Raw genomic sequence first — 19,629 nt, 5'->3', positions numbered from 1 at the left:
AAGAAATCCCAGGGCTGATCTCCTTCAGAATGGACTGGTTGGATCTCCTTGCAATCCAAAGGGGTCTCGAGAGACTTCTCCAACACCACAGTTCAAAAGCATCAATTCTTCAGTGCTCAGCCTTCTTCAAGTCCAACTCTCACATCCATACATGACCACAGGAAAAACCATAGCCTTGACTAGACAGACCCTAGTTGGCAAAGTAATGTGTCTGCTTTTGAATATGCTATCTAGGTTGGTCATAACTTTTCTTCCAAGAAATAAGCATCTTTCAGTTGCATGGCTGCAGTCACCATCTGCAGTGATTCTGGAGCCCCCCCAAAATAAAGTCTGACACTGTTTCCACTGTTTTCCCATCTATTTCCCATGAAGTGATGGGACCAGATGCCATGATCTTCGTTTTCTGAATGTTGAGCTTTAAGCCAACTTTTTCACTCTCCACTTCCACTTTCATCAAGAGGATTTTTAGTTCCTCTTCACTTTCTGCCATAAGGGTGGTGTCATCTGCATATCTGAGGTTATTGAGATTTCTCCTGGCAATCTTGATTCCAGCCTGTGCTTCTTCCATCCCAGTGTTTCTCATGATGTACTCTGCATATAACTTAAATAAGCAGGGTGACAATAGACAGCCTTGACATACTCATTTTCCTATCTGGAACCAGTCTGTTATTACATGTCCAGTTCTAACTGTTGCTTCCTGACCTGCATATAGGTTTCTCAAGAGGCAGATCAGGTGGTCCGGTATTCCCATCTCTTTCAGAATTTTCCACAGTTTCTTGTGATCCACACAGTCAAAGGCTTTGGCATAGTCAATAAAGCAGAAATAGATGTTTTTCTGGAACTCTCTTGCTTTTTCCATGATCCAGCAGTTGTTGGCAATTTGATCTCTGGTTCCTCTGCCTTTTCTAAAACCAGCTTGAACATCAGCAAGTTCACAGTTCATGTACTGCTGAAGTCTGGCTTGGAGAGTTTTGAGCATTACTTTACTAGCATGTGAGATGAGTGCAATTGTGCAGTAGTTTGAGCATTCTTTGGCATTGCCTTTCTTTGGGATTGGAATGAAAACTGACCTTTTCCAGTCCTGTGGCCACTGCTGAGTGTTCCAAATTTGCTGGCATATTGAGTGCAGCACTTTCACAGCATCATCTTCCAGGATTGGAAATAGCTCAACTGGAATTCCCTCACCTCCACTAGCTTTGTTCGTAGTGATACTTTCTAAGGCCCACTTGACTTCACATTCCAGGAGGTCTGGCTGTAGGTGAGTGATCACACCATCGTGATTATCTGGGCTGTGAAGATTTTTTTTGTACAGTTCTTCTGTGTATTCTTGCCACCTCTTCTTAATATCTTCTGCTTCCGTTAGGTCCATACCATTTCTGTCCTTTATGGAGCCCATCTTTGCATGAAATGTTCCCTTGGTATCTCTAATTTGCTTAAAGAGATCTCTAGTCTTTCCCATTCTGTTGTTTTCCTCTATTTCTTTGCATTGATCACTGAAGAAGGCTTTCTTATCTCTTCTTGCTATTCTTCGGAACTCTGCATTCAGATGCTTATATCTTTCCTTTTCTCCTTTGCTTTTCACCTCTCTTCTTTTCACAGCTATTTGTAAGGCCTCCCCAGACAGCCATTTTGCGTTTTTGCATTTCTTTTCCATGGGGATGGTCTTGATACCTGTCTCCTGTACAGTGTCACGAACCTCATTCCATAGTTCATCAGGCACTTTATCTATCAGATCTAGGCCCTTAAATATATTTCTCACTTCCACTGTATAATCATAAGAGATTTGATTTAGGTCATACCTGAATGGTCTAGCGGTTTTCCCTACTTTCTTCAATTTGTCTGAATTTGGTAATAAGGAGTTCATGACCTGAGCCACAGTCAGCTCCTGATCTTGTTTTTGTTGACTGTATAGAGCTTCTTCATCTTTGACTGCAAACAATATAATTAATCTGATTTCAATGTTTACCATCTGGTCATGTCCATGTGTAGAGTCTTCTCTTGTGTTGTTGGAAGAGGGTGTTTGCTATGACCAGTGCATTTTCTTGGCAAAACTCTATTAGTTTTTGCCCTGCTTCATTCCGCATTCCAAGGCCAAATTTGCCTGTTACTCCAGGTGTTTCTTGACTTCCTACTTTTGCATTCCAGTCCCCTATAATGAAAAGACATCTTTTTTGGGTGTTAGTTCTAAAAGGTCTTGTAGGTCTTCATCGGACTGTTCAACTCCAGCTTGTTCACTGTTACTGGTTGGGGCATAGACTTGGATTACTGTGATATTGAATAGTTTGCCTTGGAAACGAACAGAGATCATTCTGTTGTTTTTGAGATTGCATGCAAGTACTGCATTTCGGACTCTTTTGTTGACCCTGATGGCTACTCCACTTCTTCTGAGGAATTGCTGACCACAGTAGTAGATATAATGGTCATCTGAGTTAAATTCACCCATTCCAGTCCATTTTAGTTTGCTGATTCCTAGAAAGTTGATGTTCACTCTTGCCATCTCCTGTTTGACCACTTCCAATTTGCCTTGATTCATGGACCTGACATTCCAGGTTCCTATGCAATATTGCTCTTTACAGCATTGGACCTTGTTTCTATCACCAGTCACATCCACAGCTGGGTATTGTTTTTGCTTTGGCTCCATCATTCCTGCTTTTTGGAGTTATTTCTCCACTGATCTCCAGTAGCGTGTTGGGCACCTAATGACCTGGGGAGTTCCTCTTTCAGTATCCCTTCATTTTGCCTTTTCATAGTGTTCATGGGGTTCTCAAGGCAAGAATACTGAAGTGGTTTGCCATTCCCATCTCAAGTGGACCACATTCCACAGCTATACAAGTAGTCTATCTATGATGGAATCAGAATTAGAACTCAGACCATCCAATTCTAGGCCAAACTAAGTTTTTTGACTGTCCCCTTCTTGAACCCCACTTCCATTTGGGGATAAGCAGCAGTATCTAAACCACAGTGGCTGTGCATGAGGGAGTGACTGCTGGCTTCAATTATTTATATCCAGGGCTGCCTCATATGTTCTGCTCAGCTCCTTTCTCTGCCCAGGAAAGTATCCATCCTCCAAACCATCAGTATCATTGTTCAGAAATGAATTAAGCTTTAGCGTCACACAGTGTACTGTGTCATCCATATTTCTTTCAGAAAACTTGAATAGTGTTTACTGTCAACAAGAGGAGTGATGCGAGGCGGGGAATGTTAAGAAGGACTACTAGAGGGGCTACCTTAGTGGTCCAGTGACTAAGACCCCATGATCCCAATGCAGGGGGCCCTGGTTCGATCCCTCATTGGTAAACTAGATCCCACATGCCTCAACTAAGACCCTACACAGCCAAATAAATAAATAAGTTTTTAGTAGAAGCACTCCCAGAAGCATTTCTGGACCAGTAAATGATCACTAGCCCTTATGTTATTCTTGGAGTCATTTTGCTGCTTCTTTAAATATATTAATTTGCCCTAAGATCACTTGGCCACTCACAATAAAAGCTCTCAAGATGGATCAACATGGTAGCCCATATGCTGTGTTTCTGCAGCTTGAATGTATTTCTCAGGCCCTTTCCTGAACATACTGTTGTAAGAGTGACAAGTAGGCAAACATATGACAAGTTACAGTATCAGGTGGGAGGGCAACTAAGATACTCGCAGGAAGGAAAACCCAGTGCTCCCTACCAACCTGAGCTTTCCCCAGGAATGCCTGCACCCTACATGGCTGAGACCTCTGCTCTTAAACTCCTGACCAGCCAGGACCAACAGGACTCTTTCTAAGGACCCTAAGTTTGGCCCAAGAAGAAACACCAGTCAAGACTTCCCCTCCCTTCATCTTCTGGTTTTGTCTCCCTGGCCAGAGACTCACCCCAAGCACCCATCTGCACGTCTAGACTGAGGCAAGAGGCCATACACTGAGTGTATCATGTTAGGCAAGTGATTGGACTTCACTGAACCTTGACTGTAACATCTGAAAGGTGGGGATGTATAAGGACTAATTAAGACAATGTCAAATTGTTATCATGGAGTTGAGAAAGATCCTGGAATGCAGTGCATTCCATCTTATCAAAATAGAGGGAAAAATCATATTTTAAATGGAGCTTCCTGATGACTCAAGTGATAAAGAATCTGTCTACAATTCAGGAGATGCAGGAGACGTGGGTTCAATCCCTGGGTTGAGAAGATCTTCTGGAGGAGGAAATGGCAACCCACTTCAGTATTCTTGCCTGGAAAATCCCTTCAGAAGAGGAGCCTAGCAGGTTACAGTCCATAGGGGTCACAAATAGTCAGACATGACTGAACACACACATATTTTAAATAATATTTATATTTTGTATTTATGTATGTAAATGCTGAAATATGTATGGGGCTTCCCAGGTGGCATGAGTGGTAAAGAATCTGTCTGCCAATGCAGGAGACACAAGAGGCATGGGTTCCATCCCTGGGTTGGGAAGATCCCCTGGAGGAGGAAATGGCAACCCATTTCAGTATTCTTGCCTGGAAAATCCCAAGGACAGGGGAGCCTGGTGAATTACAGTCCATGGGGTCACAAAGAGTCAGACACAACTGAGTGTGCACACACTATAGTTCTGTGTGTATATGTAAATGGACATGTAAATATGTTATATATATATATTTGTGTTTACCTTGAGATGCAGCACTACCCTCTTGAGCAATGGAAGAGGGGCAGGTTTTTGCAGTGATTCACCAAACAGTTCAACTCAATAGAAAGCCAGACTTATATTATAGGAGAAAGGCTGGGGGTTGGGAGGGCGCTGAAAACCCTGAGAGAAGAGAGTCAATGTGTTGGAAAAACACCACCATAGCAGTAAAGCATTAGGAAAACATTAGAAAAATACCAACCCACCAAAGCAGTAAAGCAGTAAAACTTATTTCTTTAGTTCTGACTCGAGTCTCCAAAGCCTGAAGGTCCTTGGGGAGGGGCAGCAGAGAGGAGGCAGCCTAGAATTCACAGTGGACAATACTTGCAACTGCACATGGCCCCACCTCCCAAAGACCCTATCCGCAGGAGGCCCCACCCTTGGAAGGCCCACCCTTGGAAGGGGCCCACTAGACTCAGTGCCCTGCTGTCCCTTGAAGTTCTTAGTAATTTTATTTTTTAACTTGTATTTTGTGAGTGAAGTGGATGGGACAGCAGAGCTCATACGTGAGCCCTTGTTCTTGTCAGCGGTTACCTCATTAGCGCAGAGTGGTCACCCTGCCCGTGAGCACAGCATTGAAGTGGACATGTGATGCTCAGTGAAACTCAAAGTGAGTCATGTCTATGAACACCCATGCTTTCCCTACCCTTACCCTGCAAACCAGAACTTTGAACACAGAAAGGAGACAAAGGCCTTCTTTGAACAACCAAGCACGCTTCTCACTAGTGAGATTCCTCTGGTGTTTGTGTTAGCTGCACAGTCATGTTAGACTCTTCGAGACCCCATGGACAAGCCTGCTAGGCTCCTCTGTCCATGGAGTTCCCCAGGCAAGAGTACTGAAATGGGTATCCGTTCCCTTCTCCAGGGGATCTTTCTGACCCAGGGTTTGAACCTGTGTTGCCCATGTTGCAGGCATATTCTTTACCGTTTGAGCCAGCAGGGAAGCCCCAAGAATACTGGAGTGGGTACTTCACTCAACCACTAAAGCTGAAAACAGGGACATGGTAGGAAAAGAAAAGAAAAGCAACCCCCTGTTTCTGACCATTCAGCTGCTCCTTATTCATCAGCAAGCTGAAGGTAGGAGGGTTGGTAGCAGATGGGTGTATCAAATGAAAACAACGGAGCTAGTCTTGTCCAGAATTTCTACAGTTCTGAGAACAAGATACTTGTGCACCTACCAGGTATGAGATAGGAACCATGAATCTATATGCAAATGATTTAAAACTGGTATTACCCAATATAAAGATAAATAGTAAAACTCATGCTAATAATTAAATTTTTATTTATTTAGAATGACATTAAATAGCAAGAAACACCATTCACAACAAGTCAAGGAGAGTCCATGAAGGACTGGAGCTTTATATTTTAGTAGTAGTACCTTTAACCAAAATCACTTCGGATGGTGACTGCAGCCATGAAATTAAAAGATGCTTGCTCCTTGGAAGAAAAGTTATGACCAACCTAGAGAGCATATTAAAAAGAAGAGACATTACTTTGTGAACAAAGGTCCGTCTAGTCAAAGCTATGGTTTTTCCAGTAGTCATGATGTGAATGTTGGACCATAAAGAAAGCTGAGCACCAAAGAATTGATGCTTTTGAACTGTGGTGTTGGAGGAGACTCTCGAGAGTCCCTTGGACTGCAAGGATATCAAACCATTACATCCTATAGGAAATCAGTCCTGAATATTCATTGGAAGGACTGATACTGAAACTGAAGCTCCAATACTTTGTCCACTTGATGCAAAGAACTGACTCACTGGAAAAGACCCTGATGCTGGGAAAGACTGAAGGCAGGAGGAGAAGGGGATGACAGAGGATGAGATGGCTGGATGGTATCACCAACTCGATGGACATGAGTTTGAGCAGACTCTGGGAGTTGATGATGGGCTGGGAGGCCTGGCATGCTACAGTCCATGGGGTTGCAAATAGTTGGACATGACTGAATGACTGAACTGAACTGAACCTTTAACGTAGCTTTGTTTATGCTTTTGAATGAAAGGGCCAATATTTTCAGGATGCACTGTGTCTGCAAATTATGTAGTCAGCCTTGGGAACAACTGTGCAGTGTCTCTAAAGGCACAGTGGGGAAATGTCATGAACCCCCTGCCCTGACACAAGCTCCCCAAAACTGAAGCCAAGTTTTAGGGTAGGAAGAGGGAATCCTCAAACTGAAAGAGACCATTTCTGAAACACAGCTGTATTTGTTTGCTCTGGCTCCCATAACAAAGACCAGAGACTGGGTGGCTTAGACATTTATTTTCTCATAGCTCTGGAGGCCAGAATTCTAAGATGAAGGTGTGAGTAGGATTGATTTCTTCTGAGGTTGCTCTCCTTGGCTGTTCCATGGCTATCCTCTTGCTGGGCTATCAGATGACTGTCTTGTGGACTATATTATCTGTGTCCTAATATCTTCTTATCATATGGGATTATGAACCCACCCTAATGACTCTATTTTACATTCAGTTCAGTTCAGTTCAGTCACTCAGTCGTGTCTGACTCTTTGCGACCCCATGAATCGCAGCACGCCAGGCTTCCCTGTTCATCATCTCCCGGAGTTCACTCAGACTCACGTCCATCGAGTCTGTGATGCCATCCAGCCATCTCATCCTTGGTCGTCCCCTTCTCCTCCTGCCCCAATCCCTCCCAGCATCAGAGTCTTTTCCAATGAGTCAACTCTTCGCATGAGGTGGCCAAAGTACTGGAGTTTCAGCTTCAGCATCATTCCTTCCAAAGAAATCCCAGGGTTGATCTCCTTCAGAATGGACTGGTTGGATCTCCTGCAGTCCAAAGGAGTCTCAAGAGTCTTCTTCAACACCACAGTTCAAAAGCATCAATTCTTCGGCACTCAGCCTTCTTCACAGTCCAACTCTCACATCCATACATGACCACTGGAAAAACCATAGCCTTGACTAGATGGACCTTAGTTGGCAAAGTAATGTGTCTGCTTTTGAATATGCTATCTAGGTTGGTCATAACTTTTTTCCCAAGGAGTAAGTGTCTTCTAATTTCATGGCTGCAGTCACCATCTGCAGTGATTTTGGAGCCCCCAAAAATAAAATCTGACACTGTTTCCCCATCTATTTGCCATGAAGTGATGGGACCAGATGCCATGATCTTCGTTTTCTGAATGTTGAGCTTTAAGCCAACTTTTTCACTCTCCTCTTTTACTTTCATCAAGAGGCTTTTTAGTTCCTCTTCACTTTCTGCCATAAGGGTGGTATCATCTGCATATCTGAGGTTATTGAGATTTCTCCCAGCAATCCTGATTCCAGCTTGTGCTTCTTCCAGCCCAGCGTTTCTCATGATGTACTCTGCATATAAGTTAAATAAACAGGGTGACAATAGACAGCCTTGATGTACTCCTTTTCCTATTTGGACCCAGTCTGTTGTTCCATGTCCAGTTCTAACTGTTGCTTCCTGACCTGCATATAGGTTTCTCAAGAGGCAGGTCAGGTGGTCTGGTATTCCCATCTCTTTCAGAATTTTCCACAGTTTATTGTGATCCACAGAGGCAAAGGCTTTGGCATAGTCAATAAAGCAGAAATAGATGTTTTTCTGGAACTCTCTTGCTTTTTTGATGATCCAGCGGATGTTGGCAATTTGATCTCTGGTTCCTCTGCCTTTTCTAAAACCAGCTTGAACATCAGGGAGTTCAGGGTTCACTTACTGCTGAAGCCTGGCTTGGAGAATTTTGAGCACTACTTTACTAGCATGTGAGATGAGTGCAATGGTGCAGTAGTTTGAGCCTTCTTTTGCATTGCCTTTCTTTGGAATTGGATCACCTCTTTAAAGGCCCTGTCTCCAAATGCAGTCACATTCTGAGCTCCTGGGGGTTAGGGCTTCAAACATGTGAAAGTGGGGTGACACAGCTGAGCCCATGACAACTGGGAAAATTTGATTTAAAACAGAAATTTACACTTTTAAAAAGAAGCAAAATCATATTTTTTGTGCCCCTCGATTGATGGACTGAGATGTATTTGCAGCCTTGCAGGGTTCATCCTTTGGATTGAACAATAGAGCTTTGAAGTAATTCCACACATCTGCAGTTGAAACAGACCCAGAGGCTTCCTAATTTGGGATTTGGCCTCTTTCTGTTCAGTGGCAACAGAGTCCTGGGGCTTTTCTTTTGTTCCAGCAGAAAATCAACAGGAAGAGGAATCAAACACTGGTGTTTGTTTTTAATAAAAATCTGTTCAGCTGTCCAAACCTAATTAAGTTCTTGGCTTCATAGAGGAGGGATGACATGCTATTGGTCACAATGTGTTTTTTTTTTTTTTTTTTACTATTTGTGTTTTTTTAAACATAAGAGACAAGATTTATCTTAGCTCAGATTGGGTAGGTTAAACAACAAACATATATTGCTGGTAGTTTTGGAGACCGGGAAGTCCAAGATCAAGGTAGCAGCAGATTCCACATCTGTCTGGAGGCTCACGGCTATTTCATAGTAGCCATCTCCTTGCTGTAACCTCACCTGATGGAATAGGTGAGGGATATTTCTAGATTCTCTTTTATGAACACACTAATCCTTTGTGGGCAGGCTACACCCTCATGATACAAGCACCTCCCCAAAGTCCCCCCTCCTAACACCATCACCTTGGGTGTTAGGTTTCAACTTAGGAATTCTAGGGGAACACAGGCATTCAGTCTATAGAATGATTCATACTACCTCATACTCTTTTAAAGAGAGAGCATTTTTCTACTTTGTCTTCCTTGAGAACGTTTTTTTCTAGGGAAAATCCTGAAAAATTTAGGAAGGATTCAGAAAAAACCCACTGACAACTGGCTGAATTTATCCTAAAACAGATTCATGTTGGGTATTTGGGCAGTAAGACTTTGTTTTAAAGTCATCTCAAATTATATTTTGTTATCATGAGTAATTGTTGTTTTTGTTTAGTTGCTCAGTAGTGTCCAACTCTTTTGCGACTCCGTGTACTGTAGCCCTCCAGGCTCCTCTGTCCATGGAAGTTTTCAGGCAAGAATACTGGAGTGGGTTGTCATTTCCTTCTCCAGTGGATCATCCCCACCCAGGGAACCCGTGTCTTTTGCATTGCAGGTGGATTCTTTACTGCTGAGCCAGCAGGGAAGCCCAATAATGACTATAGTAGCAATACGGTACACCAGAGCTACACAGTCTCAGCATCTTCATGACAGCCCAGTGATGGTCTCAGTTTTCACATCTCCTGGCTAAGAACGAACTCTAAGTCCTGGGAGAAGTCACATGACTCTCCCTAAATCACATCCCTACCAAGGGACTTGCACTCACTTTAATTCCAGAGCCTGTGTAAAGGGGGGACAGCAAACCAGCAGGGCCACCCTTTTCCCCACACCCTGGCCATGAGTGCCTGAGTTAGGGATGAAGTCTGGATGTGGCATCAGGAGTGTTTCAGGAAACAAATGTGGTGGCAAAGGGGCTCAAATGACTCCAGAATGAACATAGGGAGCCAGGATTCTACTGCTGCCCTAAATTACTATGTGTATTATAAATAATATATAAAAGATAAACATTTAAAAGGATAACATGAAAATTAAGCACAAAATTAAAAAAAAATTTCTAATATTTTCTTCCTGCTCTGTACTAGACTATCTTTCAAACCTCACTTTGGAGAACACTTTTTAAAAAAGAGATAGGGCACTTTCATTTTTACCATAAAATCCCAGGCTTAATATTGAAAGTCTGAAAAGAGCTTGCTTTTTAAAGAAACACACTGGTTGAATGTAGAGGGAAGCCAGTCAGTTCCTGGCCTGCCTTCTGTGATGCAGCATCCATCAGAGTCTCAAAGCTGCAGCTCTCTGACCAGACCTCTCCCCGCTGACTCGCCAACTCAAAGCTTAAACTTGTTTCACTTAAAATCAATATCATCACAAAATTCTTTCAGCCATAAGTACTTCCAATATCAAAGTAAATGTTTTTGGGCTCCTTGCAACAAAATAAAACTGACAAACCAACCTTCAGTAATTTTACATTACTTTGTAAAATTAAAACACTTAATATTAGATACTGGCTAAATTTAATGTTTTGAAGTTGATTTGTTATTCATAGCTTCCAGAATTGGTTTACAAAAAACAGAATGGTATTTTGAGTTCCCAATTTAAATCTATAAGTATTTTTGTTGTAACACAAATAACTTTTAATAGCTAGTATTCATTATAATTAATAAGCCCCCAAATATTACTTAAAATAAGAAATTATGACCAAACGGTCCACTAATTGTATTATAGCAGTTACTCTCAATGGTATGGAAATTTTGTTGGTCTATAAATTGCCTATTTTTTACATATTTTTTGAAGTAATAATGAAGTAATAATATATGCACTCATCTCACACGCTAGTAAAGTAATGCTCAAAATTCTCCAAGCCAGACTTCAGCAATACATGAACCGTGAACTTCCAGATGTTCAAGCTGGTTTTAGAAAAAGAGAAACCAGAGATCAAATTGCCAATAACTGCTGGATCATCAAAAAAGCAAGAGAGTTCCAGAAAAACATCTATTTCTGCTTTATTGACTATGCCAAAGCCTTTGACTGTGTGGATCACAAGAAACTGTGGAAAATTCTGAAGGAGATGGGAATACCAGATCACCTGACCTGCCTCTTGAGAAACCTATATGCAGGTCAGGAAGCAACAGTTAGAACTGGACATGGAATAACAGACTGGTTCCAAATAGGAAAAGGAGTACATCAAGGCTGTCTATTGTCATCCTGCTTATTTAACTTCTATGCAGAGTACATCATGAGAAACGCTGGGCTGGAAGAAGCACAAGCTGGAATCAAGATTGCTGGGAGAAATCTCAATAACCTCAGATATGCAGATGATACCACCCTTATGGCAGAAAGTGAAGAGGAACTAAAAAGCCTCTTGATGAGAGTGAAAGAGGAGAATGTAAAAGTTGGCTTAAAGCTCAACATTCAGAAAACGAAGATCATGGCATCTGGTCCCATCACTTCATGGGAAATAGATGTGGAAACAGTGGCTAACTTTATTTGGGGGGGCTCCAAAATCACTGCAGATCGTGATTGCAGCCATGAAATTAAAAGACAATTACTCCTTGGAAGGAAAGTTATGACCAACCTAGATAGCATATTGAAAAGCAGAGACATTACTTTGCCGACTAAGGTCCGTCTAGTCAAGGCTATGGTTTTTCCAGTGGTCATGTATGGATGTGAGTGTTGAACTGTGAAGAAGGCTGAGCGCCGAAGAATTGATGCTTTTGAACTGTGGTGTTGGAGAAGACTCCTGAGAGTCCCTTGGACTGCAAGGAGATCCAACCAGTCCATTCCAAAGGAGATCAGCCCTTGGTGTTCTTTGGAAGGAATGATGCTGAAGCTGAAACTCCAGTACTTTGGCCACCTCATGCGAAGAGTTGACTCATTGGAAAAGACTGGTGCTGGGAGGGATTGGGGGCAGGAGGAGAAGGGGATGACAGAGGATGAGAGGGCTGGATGGCATCACCGACCTGATGGACGTGAGTTTAAGTAAACTCCAGGAGTTGGGGATGGACAGGGAGGCCTGGCGTGCTGTGATTCATGGTGTCGCAAAGAGTCGGACACGACTGAGCAACTGAACTGACCTGAACTGAACTGAATTGCTCTAAAGTTTTTGAACTCTAAGCTAACATACTACCAAACACTTACAAAAGCCAAATCTAGGAAAAAATAAGAAGGCAGTGGCATCCCACTCCAGTATTCTTGCCTGGAAAATCCCTTGGACAGAGGAGCCTGGTAGGCTACAGTCCATGGGGTCGCAAAGTCGGACACGACTGAGCAACTTCACTTTCACTTTTCACTTTCATGCATTGGAGAAGTAAATGGCAAGCCACTCCAGTGTTCTTGCCTGGAGAATCCCAATGACGGAGGAGCCTGGTGGGCTGTTGTCTATGGGGTCGCACAGAGTCAGACACAACTGAAGCGACTTAGCAGCAGCAGCAGCATGAAAAAGTAATTTGAGCCAGGAATGCAACTATGGTGCAAATGTGCATGGAAAACACAATAATTTAAGGAAGCATACTTAAAATGTATTGTGGGACTTTGCATATCCCTTCTCTACCTTATTTGTATTTTGAAACAGTACAAAAACTCAGCTAATCCATTTTCTGTAAACCATTTAAGAATTCATTGTTGCACCATCAGTCTTGATGTACCATCACCTCTGAATACTTTATATTTCCTATAAATGAGAATATTGTCCCCCACAGCAACCACAAAAGCATCAAATTCAGGAAATTCACATGGATACAAGACTGCCATTTCATCCACAGATGCCATTCATGCGTGTGTGCTCAGTCACTTCAGTCGTGTTCAACTCTTTGCAACCCTGTGGACCGTAGCCCGCCAGACTCCTCTGTCCATGGGATTCTCCGGGTAAGACGACTGGAGTAGGCTGCCATGCCCTCCTCCAGGGATCTTCCTGACCCAGATATCAAACCATCTCCTGCATCAGTTGTCCTGATAACCCATGACAGGATGCAGGTAGATGTCAGTCTGTTTCCTTCAAACTGAAACAGTCCTTGGTCTTTCCTTCACTTTCAAGACCTTGATACTTCTGAAGATTACAGGTCAGTTATGTCCTTGAATGTTCCTCAGTTTGGGTTTGTCTGATGTTTCCTCAAGATTGGATCCAGGTTATGTGTCTTTGTCAGGAATAACACAGAAGTGATGCTGTTCTTTTCTCCCTGCATCCTAGGAGGTGGCATAGGGTTTTGACTTGCCCCCATTACAGGTAATATCATCTTTGATCACTTGATTAAAGTAGAGCATACATTTCTGCCCTTTGGAATTCAGAATTATTTTAATATGATGAAAATATCTCATTCCTCATCAAGCATTTAATTTATTCTTTACCTTTTGTATTTGTATGGATGCATGTTTTCCTGTTTGTTTAGTGGAATGCAGTCTGTTACTATCATTATTTATTTTGATGTTCATGTTGTCCCCAGTCTGACCAGTGGGGGGACCCTTCAAGCTGCCTTCAGTGTTCTTTTGACATGTCCCATCAATCTTGCAGCATTTCTACACAGCAACATGTCCCAGGTTTGTACTTTCCCTGCCCAGTCTTAGAATCAGTTAACTTCTCCTGGAACCTTTAAATGGAGAAAGCAATAGAATAGAAGCCAAGATCTGCACCCTAGATGTGCTTGTTGATATTGAGATGTCATTGTTTCTGAACAGCAATTTAGTGAACTGTATATATGAAAGTGTTAGTCTCTCTGTCACGTGCGACTCTTTGCAACCCCATGGACTACAGCCCTCCAGGCTCCTCTGTCCATGGAACTCTTCATGCAAGGATACTAGAGTGGGTTGCCATTTCCTTCTCCAAGGGAACTTCCCAACCTAGGGATCGAACTCAGGTCTCCTGCACTGCAGGCGGACTCTTTACCATCTGAGCCACAGGGGGCTCTGCTATGTACATATATGTATGTAAGTATGTCAGTGTACACATATTTCTGAGCATGCATAAATATTTCCATTTGTATTTACTTCTATATAGCTATACATTTGGAACTTGAGTTCATATAGTTCTTTCAATCCCAATTCAATACACAGGTTTAATTCTAGGTCTTTTTCCCTTTCTGTATTTGTAACTACCTTCTCCAAATCTGAGAAATCTGAATTCCATTATTCTTAATATACTAACATGGTTTGATCAGTTCCCCTGTTAAGAGCCAGTATTGCATCTCCCCTGCCTGACAGCTTCCTCACCTTATGGTGGCTCATGTTCTCTGGGCTGTTCCATCTCACTCACGTGGACATCGTTTTTGGCCTGTTTGGACTCTTGAGAGCAGCCAGGCTTCCCTCCAAGGGGACTGTCTCTTTCCCTCGTGCACTGGGCTGCTACCCTGACACACCCCATGTGGGTCAGAGGCCCCACGCCAGGCTGCCTCAACAGAGGGACACTGTCTTCACTGTTTGGGCTGCAATTCCTCATGTCAGGTTGTCTACATTCTCTAAATTTGGTAGGAAATGCACATTTGCCAAACATAAACTTTAAATATTGGATATGTTATGGGAAAGCCTTCATGCCATGAAGTTAATTAGAAACTGTACATAATTTTATTTTAGAAATTCTCAATATCCAATAAAGACTTAAACTCTGGATTTTAGTCAAAGGTATACTTTTTCAAAATAGTTTTCTATATATAGGTCTTTAGTTTCTTCAGGTAGATATATTCCTAAGTATTTTATTCTTTTCGTTGCAATGGTGAATGGAATTGTTTCCTTAATTTCTTTTTCCATTTTCTCATCATTAGTGTATAGGAATGCAAGGGATTTCTGTGTGTTGATTTTATATCCTGCAACTTGACTATATTCATTAATTAGCTCTAGTAATTTTCTGGTGGAGTCTTTAGGGTTTTCTATGTAGAGGATCATGTCATCTGCTAACAGTGAGAGTTTTACTTCTTCTTTTCCAATTTGGATTCCTTTTATTTCTTTTTCTGCTCTGATTGCTGTGGCCAAAACTTCCAGAACTATGTTGAACAGTAGCGGTAAGAGTGGGCACCCTTGTCTTGTTCCTAACTTTAGAGGAAATGCTTGCAATTTTTCACCATTGTGGATAATGTTTGCTGTGGGTTTGTCATATATGGCTTTTATTATGTTGAGGTATGTTCCTTCTATTCCTGCTTTCTGGAGAGTTTTTATGATAAATGGATGTTGAATTTTGTCAAAGGCTTTCTCTGCATCTATTGAGATAACCATATGGCTTTTATTTTTCAATTTGTTAATGTGGTGAATTACATTGATTGATTTTATTTCTTCCTGGTTCAGTTTTAGAAAGTTGTACTTTTCTAAGAATTTGTCCATTTCTTCCATGTTGTCCATTTTATTGGCATATAATTGCTGATAGTAGTCTCTTATGATCCTTTGTGTTTCTGTGTTGTCTGTTGTGATCTCTCCATTTTCATTTCTAATTTTATTGATTTGATTTTTCTCTCTTTGTTTCTTGATGAGTCTGGCTAATGGCTTGTCAATTTTATTTATCCTCTCAAAGAACCAGCTTTTGGCTTTGTTGATTTTTGCTGTGTTCTCTTTTGTTTCTTTTGCTTTTATTTCTGCCCTAATTTTTAAGATTTCTTTCCTTCTACTAACTCTGGAGTTTTCCATTTCTTCCTTTTCTAGTTGTTTTAGGTGTAGAGTTAGGTCATTTATTTGACTTTTTTCTTGTTTCTTGAGGTGTGTCTGTATTGCTATGAACTTTCCCCTTAGCACTGATTTTATAGTGTCCCACAGGTTTTGGGTTGTTGTGTTTTCATTTTCATTCATTTCTATGCATATTTTGATTTCTTCTGTGATTTGTTGGTTATTCAGAAGCGTGTTGTTCAGCCTCCATATGTTGGGATTTTTAATAGTTTTTTTCCTGTAATTGACATCTAATCACTGCATTGTGGTCAGAAAAGATGCTTGGAATGATTTCAATATTTTTGAATTTACCAAGGCTAGATTTATGGCTCAGGATGTGATCTATCCTGGAGAAGGTTCCATGAGCACTTGAGAAAAAGGTGAAATTCATTGTTTTGGGGTGAAATGTGATATAGATATCAATTAGGTCTAACTGGTCTATTGTATCATTTAAAGTTTGTGTTTCTTTGTTAATTTTCTCTTTAGTTGGTCTATCCATAGGTGTGATTGGGGTATTAAAGTCTCCCACTATTATTATGTTATTGTCAATTTCCCTTTTCATACTTGTTAGCATTTGTCTTACATATTACAATGCTCCTATGTTAGGTGCATATATATTTATAATTGTTATATCTTCTTCTTGGATTGATCCTTTGATCATTATGTAGTGGCCTTCTTTGTCTCTTTTCACAGCCTTTGTTTTAAAGTCTATTTTCTCTGATATGAGTATTGCTACTCCTGCTTTCTTTTGGTCTCTATTTGCGTGGAATATCTTTTTCGAGCCCTTTACTTTCAGTCTGTATGTGTACCTTGTTTTGAGGTGAGTCTCTTGTAGACTACATATATAGGAGTCTTGTTTTTGTATTCATTCAGCCAATCTTTGTCTTTTGGTTGGGGCATTCAATCCATTTACGTTTAAGGTAATTATTGATAAGTAGGATCCCGTTGCCATTTACTTTATTGTTTTGGGTTCTGGTTATACACCCTTTTTGTGTTTCCTGTCTAGAGAAGGTCCTTTAGCATTTGTTAGACAGCTGGTTTGGTGGTGCTGAATTCTCTCAGCTTTTGCTTGTCTGTAAAGCTTTTGATTTCTCCTTCGTATTTGAGTGAGATCCTTGATCTGGGCTGTAGGTTATTTTCTTTCATCACTTTAAGTATGTCTTGCCATTCCCTCCTGGCCTGAAGAGTTTCTATTGAAAGATCAGCTGTTATCCTTATGGGAATTCCCTTGTGTGTTGTTTCTTGTTTTTCCCTTGCTGCTTTTAATATTTGTTCTTTGTGTTTGATCTTTGTTAATTTGATTAATATGTGTCTTGGGGTTTTTTGCCTTGGGTTATCCTGCTTGGGACTCTCTGGGTTTCTTGGACTTGGGTGATTATTTCCTTCCCCATTTTAGGAAAGTTTTCAACTATTATCTCCTCAAATATTTTCTCATGGTCTTTATTTTTGTCTTCTTCTTCTGGGACTCCTATAATTCGAATTTCAGAGCATTTCATATTGTCCTGGAGGTCTCTGAGAGTGTCCTCATTTCTTTTAATTCGTTTTTCTTTTTTTCCTCTCTGATTCATTCATTTCTACCATTCTATCTTCTACTTCGCTAATCCTATCTTCTGCCTCTGTTATTCTACTATTTGTTGCCTCCAGAGTGTTTTTTTATCTCATTTAGTGCATTATTCGTTATATATTGACTCTTTTTTATTTCTTCTAGGTCCTTGTTAAACCTTTCTTGCATCTTCTCAGTCCTTGTCTCCAGGCTATTTATCTGTGATTCCATTTTGATTTCAAGATTTTGGATCATTTTCACTATCATTATTCGGAATTCTTTATCAGGTAGATTCTCTATCTCTTCCTCTTTTGTTTGGTTTGGTGGGCATTTATCCTGTTTCTTTACCTGCTGGGTATTCCTCTGTCTCTACATCTTGTTTATATTGCTGCGTTTGTGGTGGCCTTTCTGTATTCTGGCAGTTTGTGGAGTTCTCTTTATTGTGGAGTTTCCTCGCTGTGGGTGAGGTTGTATCAGTGGCTTGTCAAGGTTTCTTGGTTAGGGAAGCTTGTGTCAGTGTTCTGGTGGGTGGAGCTGGATTTCTTCTCTCTGGAGTGCAATGAAGTGTCCAGTAATGAGTTATGAGATGTCAATGGTTTTGGAATAACTTTGAGCTGCCTGTATATTGAAGCTCCGGGCTGTGTTCCTGTGTTGCTAGAGAATTTGCGTGGTATGTCTTTTTCTGGAACTTGTTGGCCCTTGGGTGGTGCTTGGTTTCTGTGTAGGTATGGAGGCGTTTGATGAGCTCCAATCAATTAATGTTCCCTGGAGTCAGGAGTTCTCTGATGTTCTCAGGATTTGGACTTATGCCTCCTGCTTCTGGTTTTCAGTCTTATTTTTACAGTAGTCTCAAGACTTCTCCTTCTATACCGCCCCATTGATAAAACATCTAGGTTAAAAATGAAAAGTTTCTCCACATTGAGGGACACCCAGAGAGTTTCACAGAGTTACATGGAGAAGAGAAGAGTGGGGAGGGAGTTAGAGGTGACCTGAATGAGATGAGGTGGAATCAAAAGAGGAGAGAGCAAGCTAGCCAGTAATCACTTCTTTATGTGCGCTCCACAGTCTGGACCGCTCAGAGATGTTCACGGAGTTATACAGAGAAGAGAAGAGGGAGGAAGGAGACAGAGGTGGCCAGGAGGATAAAAGGGGGGAATAAAAAGGAGAGAGACAGATCCAGCCAGTAATCGGTTCCCTAAGTGTTCTCCACCGTCTGGAATACACAGAGATTCACAGAGTTGGGTAGAGAAGAGAAGGGGGAGGGAGGAGACAGAGGCGACCTGGTGGAGAAAAGGTAGAGTGCAGAGGAGGAGAGAGCAGTGAAGCCAATAATCTCGCTCTCAAGTAAAAATGGGTTTTTGAAGGTAAAAAATTGATAACAAATACCAAAAAGCAAAGATTAAAAATCTGGAGTAGAGGTCGGATTTTCAAAAATATAATAGAAAAGAAGAAGAAGAAGAAAAAAGCAGTCACAAGAATTATTAAATATATATATATATGAAGCTTGCTTTAAAAATAGGGTCTTTTTTGGAAAAGTAATAGTAGGTTATAAAAATGAAAATTAAAGGAGTAATAGAGGACTTAAAATTTTTTAAAAGTTATAAAAAAAAAGAAAAAAAAAGAAGAAGAAAAAAGAATGATCATAAAAATAGTGAAGATATATCTAGGACTTTTTCTGGTGGTGTTGTGGGCAGTGTGGGGTCAGTTCATTTTTGGATAGTTCCTTGGTCTGGCTTATATTTCTCAAGATCTATAGGCCCCTTTCTATGTAGTCGGTACTAACAGCAGGGTTTTAATCTATTGCACCTGTCACTTCCAAGGCGTTTCCCTCTGTTTTAGCTTCTTCTGTTTGCTGGTCTCTTCAGTGTCTGATTTCTGCCCTGACACAAGGGGGGCGATGGTGGACACTTTTCTTAGGCTCACTTGTTCAGTCGTGTTGTGGGGAGGAAGGGACGCTGCAAACAAATAACACTGGTGTGTGCTCGCAGTGTCTCAGCCACACTGGGCCTGCCCCTGCTCACAATGCACAGAGCTCAGGCTCTAGGTTGCTCCACCAGGAACCATGTGTGGCCGGCCCTGGGCTGCATGCACTGCCCAGGTCTAAGCCACTCAGGCTCAGGCACTCAGGTAGTCCTCAGAGGTGCAGACTCGGTTGGGCCTGCGTTTTGTGCCCTTCCCAGGTCCGAGTAGCTCAGGTGTTTGGCGAGTGTGGTCGCTGCGACGTATCGCCTCTCCCATCCCTGCTGCTCAGTTTTCTGGGTGTACAACTGGCGCTCCTTCTCAGGCGGATGATGACTGTCCAGAACCCCAAGAAGTCTTAGTTAG

This window comes from Oryx dammah, unplaced genomic scaffold, assembly GCF_014754425.2.
Source record: "Oryx dammah isolate SB20612 unplaced genomic scaffold, SCBI_Odam_1.1 HiC_scaffold_6, whole genome shotgun sequence".
Classification (NCBI taxonomy): Eukaryota; Metazoa; Chordata; class Mammalia; order Artiodactyla; family Bovidae; genus Oryx; species Oryx dammah.
This window is presented reverse-complemented; position numbering follows the sequence as displayed.